This window comes from Zingiber officinale, chromosome 6B, assembly GCF_018446385.1.
Source record: "Zingiber officinale cultivar Zhangliang chromosome 6B, Zo_v1.1, whole genome shotgun sequence".
Classification (NCBI taxonomy): domain Eukaryota; kingdom Viridiplantae; phylum Streptophyta; class Magnoliopsida; order Zingiberales; family Zingiberaceae; genus Zingiber; species Zingiber officinale.
In genome coordinates, this window is record NC_055996.1 from 26405959 (window position 1) to 26415736 (window position 9778).

The following is a 9778-nucleotide window of genomic DNA, read 5'->3' on the forward strand; positions in this document are numbered from 1 at the left end:
TCGGGTTAAAACCGGTGTAGTATCACTTAACGACACCGGTCTTCGAATCGGTTATTAACCGGTGTAGTATCACTTAACGACACCGTTTCATCAACAGTGTAAAACCGATGTAATATTGTATGTTAATAACACCAGTTTTGGCAGCGGTAAATGACCGATGTAATATTACTTTATAACACCGGTTTTACATCGGTGGAAAACCGATGTAATATGTATAATTTTTAACAGCACAGATTTGATTTTAAAACCGACAATAACAAAAAAAAATACACAAATATTCACAAATTGTACAAATATTTTTCATTCAATAATATCCATAAAATACACAAATATTCACAAATTATATAAATAATCTTCTTACAACAATATCCATAAAATACCCAAACATTCTTTTTACATCAAAAGCTAGCTAATAGATATCAAAATCAAAGTATAACATTCTGTTAACACATCAAGGTACAACTGTCTCAAATGTAATCTAGCATGCATTCAACCCACTCAAACCGCACTTCATCAATTTCAACTCTGGAGTACTTGAGATTTGTAAACTGTAAAAACACATAAATAATATATTAGTAAATCAAGACCAAAAATCATAGTTGAAAAAGTAGTAAGAGTACCAGGTAACAAGATGATTAATTTGAATGCTTAAAAAGAGACATATTCATCATTTATCTCAACCACATCAATGCTTACTTCAATGCTTGCAATAAGGATCTTCAGTGATTCACAAGGTATCAGAAAGTTGAATTTGCAGTTACAAATGAAGTAAAAGAATCATATTCAGCTGTCAAAAGATAACTAGGTCCATGCTCTTAGAGAGAACCATACAAAACAAAATGAAAGGTTTTGAACATAAAAAAAAAATGTTAGTCATGCCAAGACTGAGATCACTCATCTATCTATCATTTCAACCTAATAAATTAGTTACTTTGGTTTTACAAAGTCTCCCAATTGTGTAGGAAGATCACAGAAGAATATTCCTGATAAAAGTTAACTTTCTTTAGTAGAAACAACCAATAGCGCTATAACAAATCCAGGAACAGCAACCAACCATTAGTCACTAATATATGAAGAGATTGCAAATGGAAGTGAACTTAAAGAAACAAAAAGAGCAAATAAAAATCAACTAGACAGCAATGGATCCAACATAAAAAATTGTGCAAAAACTAATAAATAATAATAAGGGTTACAAATCACTCCTACACAATCAACACTACACTTGCTTCCAACTAAGAGAGCCTATAATTAAACAATCAAAAGTGTACCAATAATTCTCCTTTCTGATAAATAGCTGTAATAATAAATCAAAAGCATAGCATGTTGTGCTCATATAGCTAACAATAAAAGTGAAACAAAAAATATAGCTCTTGGGAATTAACTGACACGTATGGTAAACATGACCACCAAATCAAAGATGAAGTGTGTGAAAAATACCTTTGGTTTCTCTTCCTCCTTTGGTTTCAGTAGCTCTTCCTTTGAAATAGCTTTCCCTGCAGAAAATAATTCAGTCACTCAGCAGTCAGAAACATGCAAATATAAAACTACAAAATCGGTAGAATCTGGGCTTCCAAATGTACATGAAAAAATTTCAAATTCAATGCTGTGTCAGAGAACTCAAACCTTTTGCATCACGATATACTGGTTCTGCACTTTTACCACTCAAACTAGGATCCAAGGATGCAAATCTGGGACAAAAAAACAAAGAATCACCTCCCGGACAACTTTCCTGTCAAGAAAAATACCCAAACACATATCAGACAAAGTGAAGCTCTGACTCACCTCCCGGACATGATGAAGTCCCTTCTCCAGCAACAGGGAGATGATGATGATGGCCAACTCAAATATCGAGCAATCGACCTGCCTATCCGTGAGCTACGCCATAGGACTCAAAAATCGGCCCGGCGTCGAAGATAGAACCCTCAAACGCCATGCCTTTCTTAGGGTTAAATCGGCCGCCCATGTTCCTCGAGAGCAACAAGAAATGGAAATTCAAGCTAACATCTTTGCTTTTGGAGTAGTTTTACTGGAAATAATCAGTGGAAGACCTCCATATTGCAAGGAAAGAGGGTGTCTGATAAATTGGGTAAGATGCATATTTGAAAATATTTGATACTCAAAAACAGCATCAGCTTCTTGTAACAGATACTGAGGGCATAAACCCAAATTTGTTCTTATTTCCTACAAACTTCCAATAATCATTTGTTCCATGTAGTTTAGAAGCTTAATTCTCAACAAGCCCTCTAATCAGTTCATACAATAGTCAAGGTAAGTTAAAGGTTGTATTACCTCTATTTAGCTACCTTATCACATCCCAACTGAGGAAACCATAGCCTCGCTGCAAATCACAAGTTTCTTTCAACATTATCTTCCCTTTGGAGATTCATTAGTTGGAAAAGACATAACATTGTTTGCCCTTTGGGTTCGCTAGTCTCAAGATATATCCTTCTTGATCCAACAGTTTGTGATTCATATTAGTAGATTCATGCTATATATCCACGGCTCATTGTTCTTCTATGTTATACAGGCCACAAAGTATCTTCAAAATCCAGAAGAGATAAGTAAACTAGTAGACCCTGAACTGAAAAACACAAAGTCAGAAGACCTCGCGGGTTACAGTTAGCCATGTGCATGAAGATGGGGGTCTAAAAGTGTATATCTGGTTAAGTAGGGTCATACTTGATGGTAGATGTACAAAAAAAAATTGGTTCTCAAAATTCAGAAAATACACTTAAACAATAAAAAAAAACTTAGTTTAGAGTCACAAAATGAACCTTTTGCTATGAAACAGGAGCCCAACATTTAAACAATCAAAATAAGGATTAGTATTGATTACCCATTTATCTTAATAGGTTAGGTTAAATTCGAGTATCAATCCTTTAATCCTAAGGTTACCATTTAAGATAGCTTATCCAGCCACTCTACTCACTGCATCTCCTAATCTCTAATTCCTTTCTTCTTAGGCAATCATTTAGTCTCCAACTAGTATATGGTTTGTAACAAAAGCATAGCATTCGGTTTGTATAAAAAAAAATCATTGTAACAAAAGCATAGCATCCGGTTTGTATCAAAAAATCATAGCAAGCACGAGTTTGTAAATCACGAATAAGTATTGGCAACATAATAGGCAATGAATGAGTCATATTGGAATTCAAGCAGGACAAATTGAACTTGAGATTAAGTATTGCATAAAGAAAGAATTGGATTTACCATATCCTTCCATAGAGATAATTTGTAAATCACCACCAAAATAGCGAGCATAGAGACGACTAATTGGAAGCCCATAACCATAACCAGCCATAATTACTCCATCTGAGCTTCCTTCATCGTTTTCCTCGAGTGGATTTTTAGCAGTGCTATAGAGATATGTGAAAATCTTTGGAAGACCGCTTCTTGGTATGCCACCCCCTTCATCTGATATCTGAAATAATTGATAGCATATCAAGATCAGTATTCCAAAGCTAGAAAAACTAGATGATTGATCATGAGGCCCGTCGGCTCTGAACCGCCATTTTCGAAAGACGGCTTCTTGGGCTTAGGCCTGTCGGAGACGGAGAGGGTGCCCAAGGAACAGAGGTGCTTGGTCTCGAGAATGGAGGTAGGGCTCATGGAGGACTCGTGGTCTGAGAATCCCTTGCAGGAGAAGCTCCTGAAGAGCCTCGGAGAAGGGAAGAGGGACAAAGGCGAGGGCTTGCTTTGGATGCTTCTGCCATTAACAGAAAAAGAAGAGGAAGATTGCTTCTCAGACATCAAGCTTCCTTGTTTCCTAGCAACTGGCCTCGATTTCTTCCTCAGCATAATAATCTCTTGTTCCTGAAACAGAAACAAGACCAGAAAAATCATGCAAGAAACCGAAACGGAAATGATTCTTCTGCCCTTTTTATACAAGAACCAAAAATAAATAGAAAAATATCCAAAAACAGAAAGATTGTTCCAGACCTGGCCGTCCTCAGTTCGTCAGCGAACACCTCCAACGCAGAACCAGCAAGAACCCTAAAAATCCGATCTTGAAGTAGGAAAACACACACACACACACACAAAGGACGAGCCTTTGCTGCAAGAAGGAGCTACAGAGCCGGTCGCTCTTCTTAAAAACAGGTAGGGGAGCGCGGCGGTGAGGTGCGACTCGGGATCACGCAGCCATGACACAACAAAGAAGAAGAGGAGAAGAGAAGAGAAAAGGCTTGAGGATTGCAACAATGACCATTTCTGGCAACATCAGACTACTTTTATAGCTTTTTGTTTTTCTACTCTGCCTTATCTCTTTACTTTTTTTTTCCCCGTTCCTTCCCTGTTCTTCTTTCGTTTTTGTTTTTGGCTGGCCTACTGTTTCTGTGACAATTACTCGTGAAAGAGAGGGAAAGAGAGAGAGGAATAATTAGGGAGAGAGGGAGAGAGGACTGTTTCTGTGACAATTACTCGAAAATGGCGGTTCGGAGCCGTACCTGCTGCGGTTCAGCCCGCTGTTCGCGGAGGTGGCGGAGGAGGTGGTGCCGGTGGCTCTGGACGCGCGGGTGGGAATGTTGTACGCTACCAAAGCCTCCTCTTCTCAACCAAATGGAGGAGTTGGAGGAGATGCGGTGTGGTTGGACGGAGAAGCAAGTTCGTCGTGTCTTGATCCTGATCGGGAGAGGATCTAGGAAGGGGGGAAGAGGGAGATGAGGTTGAGAGAGATGGTCGGAGGTTTAGGTTTAGGCTGAGAGAGATGGTCGGATGGTCGGATGGTCGGAGGTTTAGGTTATCGCGAGAGAGATGTCGCGCGGAGGAAGGGCGGGATAAAGATTTAGGTTTGGAGGGAATTCACAGTGTGCAGATTTTGGCTTGTGGGGAAAAATTAAAATATTATTTGGGTTCATTAACATCGGATTTTAAAAACCGATATTAAAATCGGTGTCTATTAACCAAAAAAAGGGCGCTCATAGACATCGCCTAAAAAACCGATGTCTATGAGCTAAAATCTGCGCTCATAGACACCGGTTTTTAGAAAAACCGGTGTAAAATACTCAAAGACATCGGTTTTAGCCTAAAACTGTTGTTGTTCCACTGATGTCTATGAGCGATTTTGTTGTAGTGCGAAGCCGGTCGGAAGAGAAGTCCGTATGGGACTAAGGCCGAAGATGTACATCACTCCTTCGTGAAGAAGCTTATTGATGTCAAGTCGCAGACCGGCTAGCATATTTGCAGCATGGAGGTAGTCCGGTCGGGTCTTGAATTTCTTCAGCTCGGGAGTGGGGGTAGGTTGACCTGCCACTTGGTCGGGAAGTTGGCTTGATCGGGCATGTGGTTGTAGAAAAAATAATCCTTCCAATGTTTATTGGAAGAAGGTAGTTTGTTGAAGAAGACTAAGCCGGGCCGAGCTTGGAACATGAAGGTGCCCAGCTCGGCTTGCTTGGGATAATAGAAATAAAAAGAGACCTCCGGTCGGAGGGGGATGTTGTGAATCTTGAACAAAATAACAACACCACAGAGGAGACGAAAGGTGTTGGGTACCAGACTACCGAGCGGAACACCGAAAAAATTACAAACATCTATGATGAACGGATGTACAGGGAAACGCAGACCGGCGGTAAACTGGTCGCGGAAGACACAGAAAGCTCCGCGCGGCGGCCTGTGCGGCCGGGCGGAAGGACCGGCTAAAAGAAGTTCAAAATCTTCAGGGATTTCAAAATTATCGGTTAGAGTATCAAAGTCACGCTGATCAAAGCGTGACTGCATGGTAGTGTACCAAGGGCCAAAGGACTGGTCTTCGGGATGGGAAGAACTAGTCATGGGCCGATCGGAAGAAATCAAAAAGGCAAAAAGGCAGGAGAAAAACAACAACAAGCGAAAAGAGGTTTCAAGGATTGAAACTGGGGAGAGAAATACGGAGTAAACACCGGAAGCAAGGAAGAAAAGGTATAGAGCCTTACTGCGAGGAAAAAGGATCAAGGAAGAGGCGCCGGAGAGCGTCGGAAAGCAGGAATGGAATCGCCGGAGCACCGAAACACCAGAGACAAAGGTAGAAATCGCGAAAGCTAGTGAGGGGAATAGGAGAAAGCGAAGATTTTATATAGCGGGGGCCGGGCGGCCTCCGCCGTTGGATCCAGGTTACGGGAATCAAAGTGCACATCGCGCCGTCCATTTCGAACCGCCTCGATCCCATCGAAGCACCACACCGCCGCCGCCGTACGATGACGACAGTTCGCCACGTGGCGTTTGGTCATTCGATGCATTTAATGAGCGCATGCTCAGCCTTAATGTCGAAGATTGGCACGGGTTACGAAGAGATCCGAGGAAGGTTGCTGTTGACTAACCTTAAAGGCCATCCCTGTGAAAAGCCGAGCGGATTAGGTGTGCCTAAAGGCGCCGCCCGGCTAGGCTAACAGTCCAGTCAGTCGGACTAATCGCCTCCTTCGACTAGACTTGAAGGGGAGGCAAGTGATTCGGTTGTAAGAACAGGTGGCCGGCCGGAGACGGGCGGCGGGTCAGTGTCTAGTGGATGGTTAAAGGCGCCCTGTCGAAAGTCAGGATTCCGGTGCTCAGCGTACAAGATCGCAGGGCCGATCGGACTGCACGCTCGGCCGAAGCCATCAGGTAGCATACTGCTAATAGTCTCCACAAAGCACGTGATTGAGAATCTCCCTAAGTAAACCACCGTATACGTCCGGCCGGATGTCGCGAAAGCTGGCCGGCCGGACGCCCTCTAGGGAGTAAGGGCAAAAGGACAAGTGACATCTTTTTCTGACAGCGGGTATGTTCCACATGTAGGACATACTCCAAATCTTATGACAGGGGGTTCCGCTGTCCCATCGAGGACATGCTTGGACTGTAGCAGTATGGGTCAGGTAAGCTCACTGACAAGCCCTTACTAGGGTATGGGCCACGGACACGTGTACACTTCGGTATGTGTACACTCGCTTCTCCGCTGCCCTATATAAAGGTCCTCATCCTTCGCCGGAGGTACGCGTTCTAATTTTTTGGGAGAGCCACTTTTTCACTGCTTGCTTGCCTGACTTGAGCGTCGAAGGGTCGTCGCCGGGAACCCCTTCCCGACCCGACTTGTGTGCAGGCTCGCCGGAGATTCGCGCGACCAGACGGAGGCCTACGTCATCGGCTAGGGGAGCGCCACGTGCCCAGCGTCCGTTGGTTCAGCGATTCGGACAGGATCAAAGGGTATGGCCTAGATGTACTAGGGAAAAGAATAGAAGAAGCGCTTGATTCTTTCATGCATACTCCACTTGGTTGGGGGAATATAGCTCAGTTGGTAGAGCTCCACTCTTGCAATTGGGTAGTTGTGATTATCAGTTGGATGTCAAATTGTCCAAGTGATAATGATAGTATCTTGTACCTGACCCGATGGCTCACTTTTTCTAAGTAATGGGGAAGAGAACTAAAATATGCCACTGAAAGACTCTACCGAGATAAAAAGATTGGATGTCAAGAACCTAGAGGAGGTAGGATGAGCAATTAGTCAGATTTAGTATGGATCATACATGGACAATAGTTGGAGGTGACGACTCCCCTAGATTCCCTCATTTGGGATCTCTGGAGGGATCAAGTGGCCCTTGCGAATAGCTTAATACACTATCTCCCTTCAACCCTTTGAGCGAAATGAGGCAAAAGGAAAGAAAATCCATGGATTGATCCTGTCGTCTCTAACCTGTAAGAACTATGAGATCACCCCAAGGACACCTTTGACATCCAAGAGTCACAGACCGAATCAAATTTAGATGATTTGAGCTTTGTTCAATTATATCTTGGTTCACAGGGTTTAGGGTTTCTATGGTTACATTAGATAGTTTAGGTTTGGTTCAATTACTTCTTAATTCATATGGTTTAAGATTTTAAGGTGTTCAAGCTTGTTTGATAAGATAACTGAGCCGAGCTTAAAATGAACCAAGCTTTTGAAATGATTGTTCACACTTAGATTGATTTATTTTTTATGAACTGGAGCTTGTTTGAAGCTTGGCTTGAGCTTAGTTTGTTTAGATATTATCGAGCTCTTAATTCAGACTTGGATTGAGCTTAGTTAGTTTAGATGTTATCGAGTTCTCAATTCAAGTTTGTTTAATTGTTTGAAACTTTTAGCTCTTTGATTGATTATTGAGCTAGATAATTTAAACTTATTTGTTTATTTTATTTTATTATATTATTTATTTAGCATATTGAAAAGAGTTTTATTAATAAATATGATTCGTTAACATTATTCATGAATATTGTTCACGAACATTAACGAGCTGAACATATATACATTCAAGCTTGTTTGTTTAATTTAACGAGTTGTTCAAATTTATTTATTTAATTAATCTTATATATATTAAAGAAATATAAATAAATTTTTATTTTGCTTCTCTTATATCTGACGGTGACCAGACCACCAAACCTCATGGTGGGTCTTCACGGGACAACCAATAAGAACATTAAGAATTGCATTCAGTAATTGCAGACAACATGATGTTGTTTTCCCACGTCGATAATATAAAATGGAAGTCCAACGATCTCTTTCCATCTATAAACACAATCACTGTCGTCCCGCCGTCGCACATCGTGGCCCTTATCCCTCACCCTTCCCAATTTATTTTAAAACCCTTGCTGTTATTTTTACTGTCGAGTGTGCCATCCTCAATCATCAAAATTCAAAATTAATTATAAATTCAAATAGTCTGCTACCTAAACTTTCTATTAGTAGTTTGGTTTGAAGTAATATCGTGATCTTGAGAATAGCCATTGGCTCTATTTCATGTCGGCACTGCACATGAACTTGTTCGTTATTGTCGACCATCGTACAACTTGGGACGATGATTTTTAAGAAGTTTTGAGCTCGACTCCAACCATTAATTGAGAATTCAGAGGTTGTTTGACAGTGAGTAAATTTTTAAATTGATTTGTATAATTTTGATATTAATAATTGATATTTATTGCATCTTTAGATGTAAGTATGAACTTTGCTTCGATTTGATGTATCTAATGAATTTCCAAATTTATTTGGGCATTTTATAAAAATTTCAGCTTATTTAATTTGAGATTTTTGAATTTCTAGTGTAGTATAATTCGATATTTAAATGTCTCAGTGCATTAGAATGGTAAATACCCAGTTTAAAAATTTTAGTTTAAGTTTTGAAATTATTTTCGTAGAATTAAGTAAAATAGTCGCATGAATATTAGTTTAGCATTATTTAAAACTAAAATAGAAAGTATATGAAGATTTAAATTAGAAATGATTATTTTGGATATTTTAATTTAATTTTGTGATATTAGAAATTAAAGTGCTTAAATAGTTGAAGGTGGAATTATTGGCTTAATATTTAATGAAATAATTAAAAAAAGCTAGGCATTTTTTTTTACGATGTTGTTATTATTCACTTTTTTCACTATCTTAATGTTTGGTTTAATGTTGTTATTTAAACTAATTTGAATTTGTTTTTCATTATAACAAGTTTCATATATTTCAAATGGAAAAATTTGCTACAATTGATAAGTTTTTAAAGCAACTTTTATAACTCCATCAATAAAATCAAATAACAATTTTCTTCCATCTAAAATTCTTCTTTAAAGATTCAAAAATATAAAAACCGAAGAAATTGATCTATTTGAATATAAAGATATATCAATCTATTCTTTGAGAATATTCATTAAATAAACATATTAAGCACTCTCAAAAATTTCAATCTGCTTGGTATGAACAATTTTTTTGATTGAAGTATTCACCAGCTAAAGATAAAAAATATTACTTTCTATGTTTTATCTTCAACAAGCCATCAAGATATTAAAATCAAAATACATTTATTGTTAATGGATT

At 39.5% G+C, this 9778-nt stretch overlaps 1 long non-coding RNA gene across 1 annotated transcript; it reads right to left on the bottom strand.

The window, feature by feature from the left end:
- Positions 1 to 493: 493 nt before the first annotated feature.
- On the bottom strand, positions 494 to 1704 carry LOC121990031. Its single transcript, XR_006114413.1, has 3 exons — positions 1624 to 1704; positions 1438 to 1493; positions 494 to 548 (listed from the first exon to the last, which is right to left on the bottom strand). It is a non-coding gene; the product is annotated as an uncharacterized LOC121990031 (long non-coding RNA).
- Positions 1705 to 9778: the final 8074 nt, after the last annotated feature.